The sequence below is a fragment of the Ixodes scapularis genome, unplaced genomic scaffold (assembly GCF_016920785.2).
Source record: "Ixodes scapularis isolate PalLabHiFi unplaced genomic scaffold, ASM1692078v2 PGA_scaffold2__306_contigs__length_199485367, whole genome shotgun sequence".
Classification (NCBI taxonomy): Eukaryota; Metazoa; Arthropoda; class Arachnida; order Ixodida; family Ixodidae; genus Ixodes; species Ixodes scapularis.
The window spans coordinates 109,620,388-109,636,228 of record NW_024609857.1 but is presented as its reverse complement, the minus strand read 5'-3'; positions in this window follow the sequence as shown (position 1 = coordinate 109,636,228).

Below are 15,841 nucleotides of genomic sequence, written 5' to 3'. Positions count from 1 at the left end.
TGGTCGTGCAAGCATGGTCGGCGATCACGAGATCATGAATAATTAACATGCAATAGTAACGAGAAAAGAGAGACCGAGCAAACAACCATTGTAAAGCTTAGCAGAAATATGCTGATATTGCAACCCTTAGGAAGCATGGCGTCAGGCGGAAAAAAACAACGGAGACAAGGAAGAAGAAACACGCAAGCGTCACACACAACTATATCTGGAGTGACCAGACATGTATTTCTTCCCTTTCTGCACTTTCCGAATATCATTTCCGAATTTTTATCTTAAATCAAACAATTTGATTCTTAAAAAGAAGGTGAGAGTTAGACCCGTGCTTCACCATGTGTTTATCATCCTCGGCAGGCGTAAGAGGAGGGGAAAATTGATATGATACGCTGAATAATTAACCAACATTTGTTATTAATCATTTAAAAAAATGGTCATATGGGTCATGTTACAATTGCAGTATGGACGGCTATTACAATTAGAGGCCACACCAAATAAAAAAACTTTGCGAAAACATGTTTCTCTTTAGATGTCAATTATTAAATGTTCATGTTTCTTAGCCCGATCTAAATTGTGCGCGCAAAAGGCGCGCACCAAGCCCTGCCCACAATGACGCTTAGGAGAGTGGTGTCGTTTCAGTCACACCGTCACTTGAGCCGTCTGTGTATACACTAAGGACACGCTCCCGAGGTAGTGACGACATATTGAAAACGAGTACGTCACTCTTCTCAGCGCCATTGTGGGCAGGGCTCGTGGGGCGCTCTTTTGTGAGCAATTTTTAAATCGGGTTACAGAAAAAATAAATTAACCCTTTGATATCTTAAGAGACATTATCTTTTTTTCAAATTATTTCAATTGGTCGGTCTTCTAATTGTAGTTTCCGTCATTGCTGCAGTTTCAACATTGACGGTTATGGCGATTATTCCCTCATCTAATGTCCACAGAGCATGATAAATACGTGGGGAAGACGGCTTCCGTTTAACTCTCACCCCCCTTTTTTATCTCTTCCTTTACCTTTAAAGGCACTATCACTTAGTGCATGTTCCCTTTGAAGAAATGCATGGGGAAAGCCGAAATTGTGTAAACGACTTTAACTTTCCTTGTTACCAAAGGCGAGAAAGGGTGTCTTTCCCAAAAATCTTCGGTAAAAATACCGTTAGACTAATCTCGCTCCAACAAACGAAGCATGGTGAAGGAATTCATGATTATGCTTTATGCCTGCAATGAGCTTGTAGATATTTACAAATACGCAGACATACGGCAAACCCCTAATGCTTGTTTTTAAAACTAAAGTGACTAAAATATGCAACACCCCGAATACCAAAGTAACAGGTAGATAAAAGCTACCAAGTTCTTAGATTTTCTTTTTTTCATTGCAATAAGTTTGTTGATTTAGTAGCTTTTATAGTGCACCTTCTATCATTTAGTCACTCATCACTGAAGGATAGCTCCGTCATCAGCCACAAAGTCGTAAAAGGCAAAATGTATTCGAATATCATGTTCTTCATTTTATACTTGCCCTTCGAATGGCATAAGAATGATGAATTGCCCTTGGCACAGGCCACGCATCGATCCCTAATGTCACATAGAGGACGTGAGCTTGCTGCAAGAATGCGACTAGAATTTCAAAATCGACTGCGGGGTACAAGCAAAAACAATGCAAAAATGCCAGTTATGACTTTATACAAAACAAAACAACTGTACGGAAGATATGTTTGAAGGTCCGACAAAATAATGTTCAGTTAATAAAGTGCGTTGTCTTGCTCTCTTTTTTTTTTTTGTCTCAGAAAGAAATGAAAAAAAAAAACAATAAAAACAAGAAATGCCTCTAAACTCAGTTCAACGCAACCGTCGCCATTCTTCATCCAGTGGTTTGTTCCAAAAGTCAGCTGTCATGCAGCCCCAAGCCAGTGCGGTAAACTAGATCGCCGTTTTGGTCGCGAAACTGCGCCCTTTAGTCCCGCGCGCTTTGCGCCTAATCTGCTTCGCAATCTGCTAGCCGCCGCCTCACTAAAAAAAGTAAAGAAATCTATAAATAAACAAGTGGGAAAGAGTTATTTTTTCACGTACTTCAAAGTCAAAGTAGAGATATACTAAAATAAAATGTACCCAAATTTCAGTCGAGAGCGCGTAGTGGTATCAAGTTTCACCGTTAGCTTGCCCTATGTTCGCGCTTGAATGAAAGAAAAAAAAATTCTCGTCCTGGCATTTCTGTTTCTTTCTTTTTTACACCGTAGACCCCAGGCGGAACTGTGTGCTCCACAGGAGTCAAAACTTTTTTTTTTTTTTTTTTTTTTTTTTTTTTTATGCTGCTTGGTGGTTTAGATTTATTTGTGCTTCATCTTTCGACACAAAATGCCGATTAGAAAGAAAAAGTCGTCAGCGTCATAAGCATGGGAGGTGCCGCGTTGTGGAATTGGCGAAAAGAAGAAATTTGGCTCGTGTGTTGCAAGCGCATCGTACAAAAAAGACGAAACAAAATTCCAGCGCAGTGACGATGGTCGGTTTCAGTTATCGTATTCGCAGTAAAGCGGTATAGAGCTTCGTGTGCCCATGTAATTGTTTTTTGTTTTCTTTTTTTGAGGGGGAGTTACAGTTGTAGAATGCAATTTAGTCTCTTCTGCCATTGTGAGCTAAAACCCACCCGACGAGAGCAAGAACTTAGTTTGCCGCGGCACCGGAAATAAATGCATCCGGTTCCTCGGGGTACCGCCGTATTTTCCAGCCATTTGTGTCACACTGACGGACTTGTTTATATTGTATTATTTTCGCTTAGTTGTTTTTTACTCGGAACTGTAAAACGTAGAGTTACGGCACAGGAAAGACTACGAGACGATAAACAGTCAAGAGCCAAAAGCCTAGAAACGAGGGCATAAAACGTTCGCTCATGTCGTTTTATTATGTCTGCGTACTTTTTCTCCTAGACCCCAAGCGGAACTGTGTCTTCCGCACGAGTCAAAACTTCATTTTGTTTTTATGCTGCTTGGTTGTTCATATTTATTTGTGCACATTGAATAATTCGCAAAATAAACATACATAACTAGGAAGTAAACAGGACGAGCGCTCGTCGTGTCTACTCCTATTTCTCTGATTATAAGTGGTAGTGTCTCTGCATGAAACGATGTTTATAGGAACGCTGAGCAATATAATTTTAGAATTTTAATCGAAGTTCTAAATAATTTGCGACGCAAGAGCAGTTCAAGTCATTGACGTGCGTCTCTTCGCATTAAAAATAAGTACTTTAACCCTGTACCTTTCTTTGACATTTCTTACAGGGAAGGTTATGAATAAATCTTTCGGTGTCATTATACCATCAAGCACGGTAGGCGAAATTCTCTTGCATGTTAACCTAGTTGGCATGCAATGTAGTGACTTCATGGCTTCAGAGAACTCCTGTTATCAAGAAAATCTGTTTCACGGGTGGTGCTGCAATATTAACCTGTGATCATTGAATATTCACGAAAATAAATTACTGTTCTATTTGATTACACGTTTTATGCGCCTAAAATAAACACGCTTCGTATAGTTTAGGACGAGTAACTTTATTGCGCAACCAAGTTACAGCTGCACCACTTTTGTGGAGAACGCTCTTGAATTGTCTGCTAGTGATAGCCATTTCAGCATTTATAGATTTATACTATCTAGATTTCGCTTGTTTGTTTGCTTAGTATTTTTCATCCAACAGTGATACTAACAGAGTTTTGGCTAAAAGATCTAGAATGCAAAAGAAATCTCACAGTACAAGAGCACATTACATTCCTCGGAGTGTAACGGTCACGCGTTTTGTTTGAAGGGATTGAACTTAGAATAGAAGATTGTCTCGACAGTAAATGTAAGTAGAAAATGGGGAAACGCCTGGCAAATATATTTAGATAACACGCCATTGTCAACGTAAACAAGCAATTGCCTGTTTATACACACACATATATATATATTTAGCATACGAAAGTTGTCATTAAGACTCCTAGAGTTATTAAAAGTGCCAATTCGGGGTACTAATCCGAGCGGTCAAAGTTTGTGCGCACCAATGCAATATGCTTTGAAAGTAAAATACAGAAAAGCACTAATATACAAAAGCACTAAACAGATATCTGAGTACCTCGAGACTAATTTTATTCTTTGCCCACAACAGCATGGTTTTTGTCGTGGCTACTCCACCTCAACCCAAATTCTTAAATTCACTCACGACATAGTTAAAAGAGGACAACTTGATGCCATCTTTGTAGATTATTCTAAGGCTTTTGATAAGGTGCCACATCATAAGCTTCTTCACAAACTACAAGCGATTTTAAAGAATACGACATTAGTTAATTGGATCGAAGATTATCTCAAAAATAGATCACAATTTGTTTCATACAGGGATGTTCATTCTAGCAATGTCTCAGTTAGTTCCGGTGTCCCACAGAGATCCGTTTTAGGACCTCTTTTGTTTTTACTTGATATTGACGACGTCGCAAATGGTCTTCCAGTTAAAATTCGCCTTTATGCAGATGATTGCGTTTTGTACAACGAAATCAACTCGGTAGATGACCATGCCTTGCTAAATGACTCTTTTGAACAGTTTTTTAATTGGAGTGAAAAGTGGCAGATGGAAATTAATTTTGAGAAATCTGTACTTATGTTATTTACTAATAAGAAGGAACCGTCTGTTTTTAGGTATGATGCTAGTAATATAATTCTGCGTCAAGTTCATGAATACAAGTATTTGGGTATTTTTTCCACCCCTAGTCTCAAATGGGATAAGCACATCAGTTCTATTTATTCTCGTGCTTTGCAAAAGCTATGATATGTCAAGAGAACTTTAAAATCTTCAAATAGGGAAGTTAAAATAACGGCGTATAAGACTTGGATTAGACCTATCTTAGAGTATGCTTTGTGGTGTGGGATCCGTATCTAAAGGGTGATATTAAGGAAATTGACGCGATACAATCAAAGGCAGCTAGATTTATTTGGAATAGATATAACCGCAATTTTCCTCCTACATCTACTATGACTGACATAGGACTTACGCTTCTTGATTCTAGACGCGCTGTAGAGCGGCTCAAGCTCCTACACAAAATAGTGAATAATAACTGTGCACTTAATCGGGGAAAAATATGTTGGTCTTCTTACTGAATCACGCACTCGAAGCTTCCATCCATTAAATCTTGTACCGTACAGAGCCCACCTTCACTGTTTTAAATATTCTTTATTTCCATGAACGATAGAAAACTGGAATAGCATAACTTGATCAGTTTGTTGTCTCGATTTTGATAGGTTTGTATTAGAAATACAGTAGGTGTTCTGGTATGGTGCCTGGAATCTGTAATTGAAGTGCATGTGTTTGTTTTTGTACTCTTTTTTATATTGCATTTTTCACGGTTTTCTAAGTTTTGTTTCGTAGGGTGTGTACATCTTTAATCGATGGCCTTTTTGAATGTCTATGTATGATTTCTCCCCACTCCTGCGATGACCTCATCGAGGTCGCAGTATTTTGAAATGAATAAATAAATAAATATTGTCATGTTTCCTCTAAGTGTAGCTCGCAGTGTACAAGTATCTATGAGATAACTTTCCACTAGTCTTTGATCTACCACATATTTCTTATTTAAATACAAACTATTCGAACTGGTTCTTGTAGACAGAAAATAACGCATTGTGAACCATCGGTAAGGTAAGCTGCCAGTACCCCAAAATCCACGGGTCTGATTGCTAAAAATAAAATACGAGCAATCGAATTCAGCGAACCACTCAGTAATCGGTAACAGCAGTTTACGTTCCCGTATTAGCAGTTTCCCAGTACTGTGCGCCACCGGGAAACGTCTTGCAAATTAGGTTTCTTTATTGTTTTGATACCAGTGTCAGTATTTTCCGCTATCGCGCAGGGATATCTCATAGTACTGCTCTGGCAATCACCAATGCGAGGCGGCTGATTGTTTAACCTCGTCGGGAGACGGTTCCCTGTACTTTTCATGCCCTTTCTTTTGCTGCATCATCTATGCAGAGCGCAAGTTCGTCTGCTTCATGCACAGGGATTTGCAGTGACGTCAGAACGCCGAGCTTTGATTGGGTGTGATTGGTAGGATAGGGGGTAGTCCTCGAGGCAGCTAGCGTTGATGTCTACCCACTATTCTTCCAACACAGCCCATCGGAGCTCGGCGTTCTGACGTCACTGCAAATCCCTGTGCATGAAGCAGACGAACTTGCGCTCCGCATAGATCTTTCCAATAATCGCCTTCTGGGCGCCGCCATCTTTGTCTACTGGGCTGTGGAACACGTTCTAGGCGTGCGCGGTAGCTCTTTTCCCCGAAATATGAGACGCCGCGCATGCGTCCATTGCTCAGTGACTCGGCATTTTTTGCCTGGATGATAAGCTTTGGGGAGGTCTGTGCGGAGAGCAAGTCGTCTGGTTCTTTCGCAGCGGTAGTGGTGACGTCAGAACGACGCCGAGTTCTGATTGACTTTGATTGGAAAGATAGTGAGTATAGACCACAATTCTAGATTCTTTGAGGTCTACCCACTATTTTTTTAAGTAGCCAATCACAGCTTGGCGATCTGACATTACTGCATCCCCCGTGTGCCGATGTCGGACGAATTTGCGCTCCACATAGACGCATGAATCGATGAAAAGTATGACATTCAGGCCAGTGTTGCCGCACTGCCAGTTCGGTTTTTCCCTCGCCAAGCGGCGAAAATTCCCTTTTTTTCCCCACAACACCATTTTATTGACAGAAGTCCTTTTTTCAGATACGCGTGCCGCCAAGTATATTTAAATACACCAACACCTCCCCTATGTTCTTGTTTTGTAGAAGTTTGCATTGCATAGATTATAAAATGTAGTTGGACATTCGGCAACCTGCCCTCCCCTTCTTTTCCGCAGTATACAAAGGTTGAATGAACCAGGGGAACTGAATAAAGGCAAGCGGGCCATTAACTAAACAAAACTAAAATCGCCTGCTCGTTTTCGTGATGTGAAAGGGACCCCACCCATCGTGCAATTCATGATCTATCGTACTGACAGAGGATTAGTGTGCGTAGCTAGCGGTGAAAAAAGCGCGCGAACCGGCAGTACTGTACCGGCAGGCTTGCAGCACGCACATGGTGTAAGTCGTGATGAATTAGGTTGGCTCTTCAAAACAGCAAACTGCTTTGCTGTCTAGCGCCACTTCCGTTCTCTTGTTCGATGTAGATAAGAAAATTACGAAATTTTAGTTTAGTTTCGTATTCAAAAATATTTCCCACGTTTTACAAGTGTTTAAATTCTGGTTTCCCTTTTTCCCTAGCTGTCATGCTTTTTCCCACAATATGGGAAATTTCCCACGATTCGGCAACACTGATTCAGGCTTGACCAAACCTTTTATTGCTGTTTTTTTTCTACTTATTAAACATCAATGTACCGTGATTTTCGCTTATAGTAACTGACAGGTCAAGAAACGCAGGTCGAGGTGAGTCTTCAACATCGCAGTATGCGGGCAGAAACTGAGGGAGAGGGCGAGACGAGAGCGCGCGGAAACGTCAGAACGCCGAGCTCTGGTTGGAAAGATTAGTGGGTAGACGCGAAGCTAGCTGCTGCCTTTGTTTTGACAGCACTCGTCGAACGCGTTCGAATACGAAAGACAAACGCTGGAATGCCAGTATTTCGCCTTCTTATACGTTCGACGACTGCAGTGGAGACAAAGGCAGCTAGATTTGGGTCTATTGCCACAAATCATTCTAACCAGACTCTCGGCGTTCTGACATCTCTGCGTGCCCTCGTCTCCTCTTCTCCCTCAGTTTCTGCCCCCATTGCTTCTCAACCAATGAGATTGCGGCACTGGCCGATACGAACCCTAAAAGCACGAACCACAAAGCAAAGAGCGTTAAAGGGATGCTGAAACGAAATTTTGATGTCAGAATACAACGCGGAAGCGCTAGGTGGGGCGCTACAAACACGAAAGCATCACTCATAAAGCTATATCTACCACGGATGGTCGCATCTTTGTGAAAGAACAGCGCACTTGAACAAGGCCAGAACAGCCCGTGACGTCGCTATTCTCGTTGCCCACCTTCTCGCTTCGACTCAGTAGGACGCGAAAAGGGAAGGGAGCAAGGCCGTTTCCCTCCTCCTCAACATTTCTGCATGAAACGCGACGTCGCGATTCTCACTCAATCGCATCCTTTTTTTACAAAAAATATGGCCATCTGTTCTAGATACAGCTTTATGAGTGGTGTTCTGAAGCTTGTGGCGTCCCGCTGAACACCACTGCTACCTTATATTGTGAAATCCGAAGTTCGGCTCGGCATCCATTTAACATAAAAAGCCACACCGTTCGTTTCTTTAGCTTTTTCTGACAATGGAGCCTGCTGGTATTTGTCTGGAATGCCATTATTCCCTCGAATACCCACGGAAGTCGAACGGAAGATCCAGTGTGAATGGAAATCGATATCACGGGTGGAAACCCCAATTTCAACGAAGTTGGAATAAATAAAGAGGAAAAGGGCCCCTCGAATGAAAGATTCGAAAAAACGGAAAATTATTTTTTTTTTCTCGAAAACACCAACACAAAATCTCGAGGGAGCATATCTTCTTTAGAAAATGTTTGTTTTATTATCTGTTTCGTAAAATACAATTCCATGCGTGTGCAGGGGCGAGTCGATACGTCCCGACAAAGAAATTAAAAACGTTTTGAGAGATTTCGTTTTCTTATTTATTGTTTTACAGTTCCAACAGTCGACGAATGTGTTGTCACATGAATAACCGGAGGCTAAACCTTCTGTTTTTGCTTTCAGTTAGCATCATGATGACGTCGCAAATGGCTGGATGCACAATAAATATATATTTCTAGATTTTGAAAACGTTACCCAATCTGAGGCTGTGTGCGTGTATATTTTGCTGTGGCTTGAATACGCAATGTTATGTTTACGCTAGAGCTAGGAAACTCTCCACTCTTTCCTAATGTTGCCATTTGGATTTCATATTTCGCACAATAGGCAATATTTTGTCTAATTCCCGTTTTATTTTCACGCTAGCTAGACATCAATTTAATCAATAATTATATAGTAATCAGCGCCATACGGCTAGTTGTGCCGATGACAGTTGCATTTAAATCATGATAAGAAGTTTGTCACAGAATAGAGTATTAAAGTTTTACTACGAGGAAAGCTAAACAACACATTAAGTCTCCAAAAATAAAAGGAATGGCTATGTCGTTTCGTTATGTAAAACAATCTTTTTATGGTTTATAAAGTGCATGATTAAACAAAAATATATTCTACTCTCCCTCGCTGTTTTATTGGTCAGGAGACGGAAGCTCGCTCGCGAGCTCTCTCGGTTTCAAATGTCTAACGAAGCGACGGTGAGTGTTCAGTAGCGCTGGTATTTTTTTTTCTTCTAGTGATGAACATGATCACATGTAAAAAGACGCAAAAAATCTCAAGGCCATGCCTGAAACGCAAGAGCAAGTTATGTTTATTACAGTACACTTGCATAAATGAACACCTAAAACACATCATAACCTCAGCCAACAGGACCAACGAACAAAAAAGACGGACTACTTCCAAATGCTATAGCATCTCGACGGTGCATTTTGGCACCTTTCCGTTATTAGCCTAATCATTCGCCGCTTTATTTAAGTTAATATAATGAATAATGTTTAAAAAAAAAAGAAGCAAAGCTTGGTTCAGCTTTTTAGTGTAATAATAAATTGAGGCTTTAACGCACCAATATACTATAGGAAGATACTCGAGTCAAACGGTCAACTTACACATATGCTAACCGGGTTTGTTCAAACTCAAAAAATTACACCCGACTCTAAAACCACGTGAACATCTCTGAGGCCCATTGCAGAGTCTGAAGACGTTCATTCCAGAGTAGATTCTACATCGGAACGAGTTCCTCATGTGTGCTCAATTTCCCCCACGCAATCATCTTCGACCGCTGCAAGTGACGCGGCTTGACACCCTCTCTAAGGAACAGCTCGGAAAACTGAAGTATAAGATACAGAAGCTCATAGAAGACAAACAAGCTTCAAAAGTACTGAAATCCCCTTCTGAACTTTTCAATTGAAGATTGGAATCAATTGAACAAACTTTGAATACACTTTTCTTATATTTTGGACATCTTTATTACTCTTGCAGACAGCGTTATCTGCACTTCCCAATAGAAGGTTTGTTCGTGGGTTATGGGCATGGTAAAATCTAATGGAATTCTCCTTTCCAATTCCACTTGGGATTTGAGGGACAGATCACTTTCATTATAGGACGACAACCGAGCTCGTTCGCGTATATGAATACAAAAAGGCATAAACTGTAGTAAAGTAGTAAGCTGGGCGAGTTGGTAAACGTTGAACATGATGAAAAATCGCGCACAAATACACAAGGACAAACAAGGAAAGAACACCGAACACAGAGAGGCGCACCTGTCTTTGTCCTGCGTTCCTTCCTCGTTTGCCCTTGTCTCTTTTTGTGATATTTTTCATCATGTTCAAAAAGGCATAAAAAATGAAACTACTGTTTGCGTCTGTGAGTGCGTAGTTTGAAACTTAACTCAATCATCTTGTGCTTTCGCTGCAAGGTAAACAGCGCAACAATAGGTTCGGGACAACCTGAGCGAGACTTCTTGCTGAAGGGCTTTGTATCTTGAACTCTTCTTGATGACGTTTTCTTCAACTGAGGTACGGATATCTCGTTTCAGCACGGCTTACAAACCGGCAAAATGTGCAACGCTATCTTTCGAGAGATTCAACACAACTGATGGCACTATAGCTAATTACACTCTGAAACTGTGCGGTATTATGCGCTATTTAAATTCCCTTATTTATCAACGCCCTAAATCCGTTCATATTCCTGAGCCTGCCAATGTATGCTTGTAATATCTAAATATTTACAATATACCATATTATATTATATAGCCTAGTTGAAAGAGAGAGGCAACCCAATCGAGTGTTTGAATAGGCTGATGCAAGTTATCTCGAAACAGTCAAAGAAAGTGATAACCGCGTGAAAAACGTTTACGTGAGAGCTCTGAACATCTAGTAAACTGTGATGGGTTGGAACAGCCCACTGGCCTGCAGGCAAACCAGCGGGCATTGTCCATTCACTGACAAAATTGAGTCATAGTTGATTATATCTAGGCCCTGCCGACTGTCTTTAATTGCGCGGGGCCGACGGTCTGAAGCCATAAATTCCAGTGTAACGAGGCTTTTCTCAAACAAAGTGTGCAGGTTTCGCTACCTTGAAAACATTCTGTTTCTGCAGATATGCTGTAATATGCTTCGAAATTGTTGTCCCCCCCCCCCCCCCCCCCCTACACACACACACACACCTCCCTCCTTTTTTACCACATCTCTAATCGAGGAGTGACTGCGGAGAGAGCTAAATCTCCGAAACGTGCACAAAGCTGTGCGCGACAAAAGCAGATTAGGAAGGTTAGGCGTGAAGTGCTCTACCTTTCGCGAGGCCGGGGCCGTCTATGCAACGTGCCTTTTCTCCACAGATGCTCATTCGACCCCTTCATTATGACCCCTAAAGATTTATGTCCCGGGCTAAGCCTTGTGCCCGGGACCCAAATTCATGGCACACATCAGTAGCACGCCGTGTAGCACAGGCGGTGCCGGGGATATTGCGGCAAGCCCGCGTCAGTATCGGTATTTCCGGAGGAAGAGGAGAGTTACTCGGCTTGCTAATTAGCCTTCCGAAATTGAATTCGGGCAGCCTAAATGGATTACGCCTTAATGAGATGTCGTGGTCGATGTGAAGGAGCAGGGTACTTTGCCCATTTTCGTACAATTTAATGCAACGTATTTACCTTTGATGTTGTATATTTTGTTTCCGTTCCTTATATTCAACTGGCATTTTGGACTATATGCATGTGTCTGCATGCGTGTCTCAATATAGGTAAGCGTGTATGCCTCCTCTTATGCGTAAATAAAACGATCACCGGCAGAATAAAATATATTACAGTATGGTGATCACGTTTGCCTTGGTGGGTGAAGATGGTCTGGACTTCCTTAGGGCTAGAGCATCACGCAATCTGACAAGAAAGCGCGGCGCCTGGCTGTATTACTTGGGAAGTAATACGTTACAAGTAAGGGTTTACTTGTAATCCGTCACTTTTTGAAGTAGTTCTGTTATTGCCGCGTTACATTTTCGGAAATTTGTAGTGTAATTTCGTTACAAAATATTGGTAACTGATTAGTTTAATCACTCGTTACTTTCTAAGAATATTAGCATAATACAGTAACTGGAGCAATGTGAGCACAACATTCAGCAGCATAAAATGATCAAGTTCAACAACATAGGAAACACCAGGAAGGGGAGAATAGCCGAAAAGAAAACACGATTATTTATGTGACCGGTCAGTAGAACCACCACAAAAACGGGCAAGGCTTGTACAAGTATACGAAAGACAAAGATCAAGTAAGGGAACGCCGAATAGGCTCTCCGTCCCCTTCCATCGTGCTTTTCTTCTTCTCCCGGACAAGAAAATGCTCTTCGTGTCTATTTATTTTGTCTTTTACACAGTTTCACCCTTTCCAACTTCTACGTCTCCCGCCACCTGCACATACATCAAACGTGGGTCCGTACCCCCTCGGTTCCCGGGTTCACAACTAGCGTAACAGAAGATGTATCCCCGCGCGAGGGGGTCGAATTACCGTTGTCTTTTATGTGTGCTACTATATTCTAGCACACACTTGAGGTACGGTTGAAAAGTGACAGGCGCGAGGCTAAGAGCATCGTCCTTCGAGAGAACGGGCGATACTTCTCTTGGTTTACTTGTCTGGGCATGGGGTTCGAGTCCACTCCTCACTTCACGGTCAATTTTAAACATAAAGGGGAGAGGGGGGTTAGGCCATCTTAGGAGTAACGACAGAGAGAGAGAACGGGCAAAAACGGTGTGATCCTCGATTGTTTTGTGAGACCGATGGCCACCGCTTCCCTCGCTCTCTATGCCCTCCCCTCCCCTGGCATCCACGAATATTGGTATAAAAATGAAAACCGATGAACAATCGATAACCCATAACCGCCACTTTTTCTCTGACTGGTTAAGTTTTCGGTCATGTAGTGTACGTCGTCTTCATGGCGGTCTCTTAATGAAATGTTCAAAATTCAGGGCATTAAGGAAAACGGAAACCTAAAGTTTCAGAACATACTTCGCTTGCCAAAAAAAAAAAAAAAATACACACACATTGTCATTAGCAAAAACAACAAACTGTAATCTACGGAAACGCATCGAAATAAGCTGAGCCACCTGCATTCTGCTATACATTGTAACGTTAGAACGAAGTTTTTCTTTTTTTTTGAATAACAGACGAAACACCCGAGCCAAAAAGGAGCTTTCGTAGATCGCTTCTTTAGCTCTGATCTGGTAGCGGAGGTAAACGCTGCTACTGAGCAGTTGCACCGCTAGCTATGTTTGCGCTATTCCAGGGGTCATTTCCAGAGGCCATAACCTATCGGGATGGCGGGTGTGGTTGTAGCTTTCGCTCCCTTGTCAGCTTACAGGTGAACGGAGTGCACCTACACTCTTTCTTTTAAATACAATATTTTATTGTTACAAGGACTACCATAACACGGGCGTATGAGAAATAAAAAGCAGTATCGCAGAACATTTTTGAATTATATTAATATTGTTTCTATTGTTTTATGGATAAGTGTGCGAAAAACACAACATGAAAACAATTTGTAACGTAACGAGTAAAGTAATCCATTACTTTTCAGCGAAAGTAATTTGTAACGGTAATTCATTACATTTGAGGCTCGGTAATTTGTAATTGTAATCCATTACATTTTTCAAGTAACGAGCACAATTATGGATACAACTCCACTTTCTATTCCAAGGAGCTTTATGATGTCCTCAAGACGTGCAAGAAGAAAAAACATATTTAAATGCTTCGAGCTAGGAGCACGCGACTACCTTCGTAAGTTCTAGAGTAAACAATCCTGATTTATTGGTTAATTGGTTCTCCTAATTCACCGGCTATCTCCGTGCCATTTATCATTGAGAGTTTAACAAATAAATGGTGTTTTGTTCTAATATTATTCTAACATGTTACAACGTTGGCATTTATACATCTTGATTGGGAATTGGAGCATACTTTTATAATTTAAGTAAAACTCAGCAATGCGTTGAAAGTTTGCAGTCGAGTTTTTAATATGGCGTTGCCAGCCTTCGGTTCTGATAAGTCCTTATTTGTTGTACCGTTGCTTGTCTTTTCTTCAAAGCTGTCAGTCTGAAAAAAAAAAAAAAACACCACGTAAGTGATAAACTATGGTTCAGCTTCAGTTAAAGTCGTAACTAGCACCGACCTTCCTTTTTGTTTGTAGAAGATACGATGAACGGTTTCAAAAACAGTAAAAAAAAAAAAAGCAGCTTTGCCTTCCGAGCCGTGTAAAAAACACCGACACTGGTGATTGAAAACTTCATTCGCTCAAAACCACTTTATATAGAAGACTTCTGAAATTTGCTAAGTAAAATCATCGGAAATTGTAATTTGGTGCTTCTGGGTAGAAAGTTGAGAGCTGTCCAGATATGAATAGCGAAATGTGTATGAGCAGGACTGAGTGCGTGCCCTCAGTTTACTCGAACGGTATGGGGGTCGATGGGAGGGTTCTATATATTCACTTGTTTAGTGATTGCACAGTTGACCATCAAAGCTGGGTATGCCGTATCACAAGACGTTGTACTTAGGAGTTCGTTGTGAACGATCCAAGCTAATCCTGGTATTCACAAAGAGTGACATATATCAGGCCGCAACGCCGGCCGGCTTGTAGACAGGCGTTGCTGCGTGTAGTCAACGCGTTGGCGTTGGAACGCTAGCTCGTTCTTGCCATGCTGGAACATGAAACCATTCATTAACCATATGTCCCGGATCTTACAGGACGACCCAAGTGTCCATTAAATAGGGGCATAATAATTGCGAGTTCTAAAACAGCGCACAAAAAAGCTTTGCGTCTGAAAAGACATAGCGTCGTCGCCACAGCGCATGCGCCGAGCCCAGACAGCTTTGTACGCAAAGTTTTTTTTTTTCCTTGCGTACGTTATTTTGAATTTTCTAGTAGCTGTTGATTTGCTCTTCAGGGATTTTATTTCACGGCAGTACGTATCCAACTGCACATTGATTGCTATCAAATTATCTCTCTGAACATCTGAGACTAAAGTCTTGCCTAGGTTTTGGTGTCAGCATACCACTGAAGAAAAGTCGGGAGACTTTCGACCGTGGCGTTGCTCCATTCCATATAACGAACGTCGGTCGTTCGCCTACCGTTCCAATACACACCGGTACGCACATACGGAGCAGTTTCTGTAATGGCTGCATCATCGTCGCTTATTTTATGGGTCGCGCAATCAAGGCTGGTAGCAAGCGCCTCCACACACCTAAACGCGTCAGGTCAATTCAGGAAAACGACGGCTGCCAAGCCGTCGGTGTTGTACCTCGACTTCTTGTTCTTCGGTTGCATCCGCCAGATTTCTTTATCTGTGCATCGCAGTAACTCGCTGAAGCGTTAATAAGGGGGCAAGGTGTGTGTGTGTGCGTATTTGAGGGGGGGGGGGGGGGGAGGGACGGACGGGGTAGGTGTGCAGCACACACAAAAATACACGCTTCAAGTGGACGGGCCCATCTTCGAGTTTTTTAATGATCCCGTCAGAGTTCTTATGGTAACCGAAAAATCTCTGGACGAGAACTTGGGCACGCGTTGATAGCTAAGGCAAAGACGTCGTGCTCCTTACTACAGAACCGTCGAAATACAAATATATGGCTCGCTTCGTGACAACGTATCTCTGTCGTGTTATCTGCACGTTAGGGATCAAACGGTATGCGCACAAACATACCTGTTCATTTGAGCAGTTTTGTTTTTAAGTATTTATTGAATGCTAAGTATTCGAGTG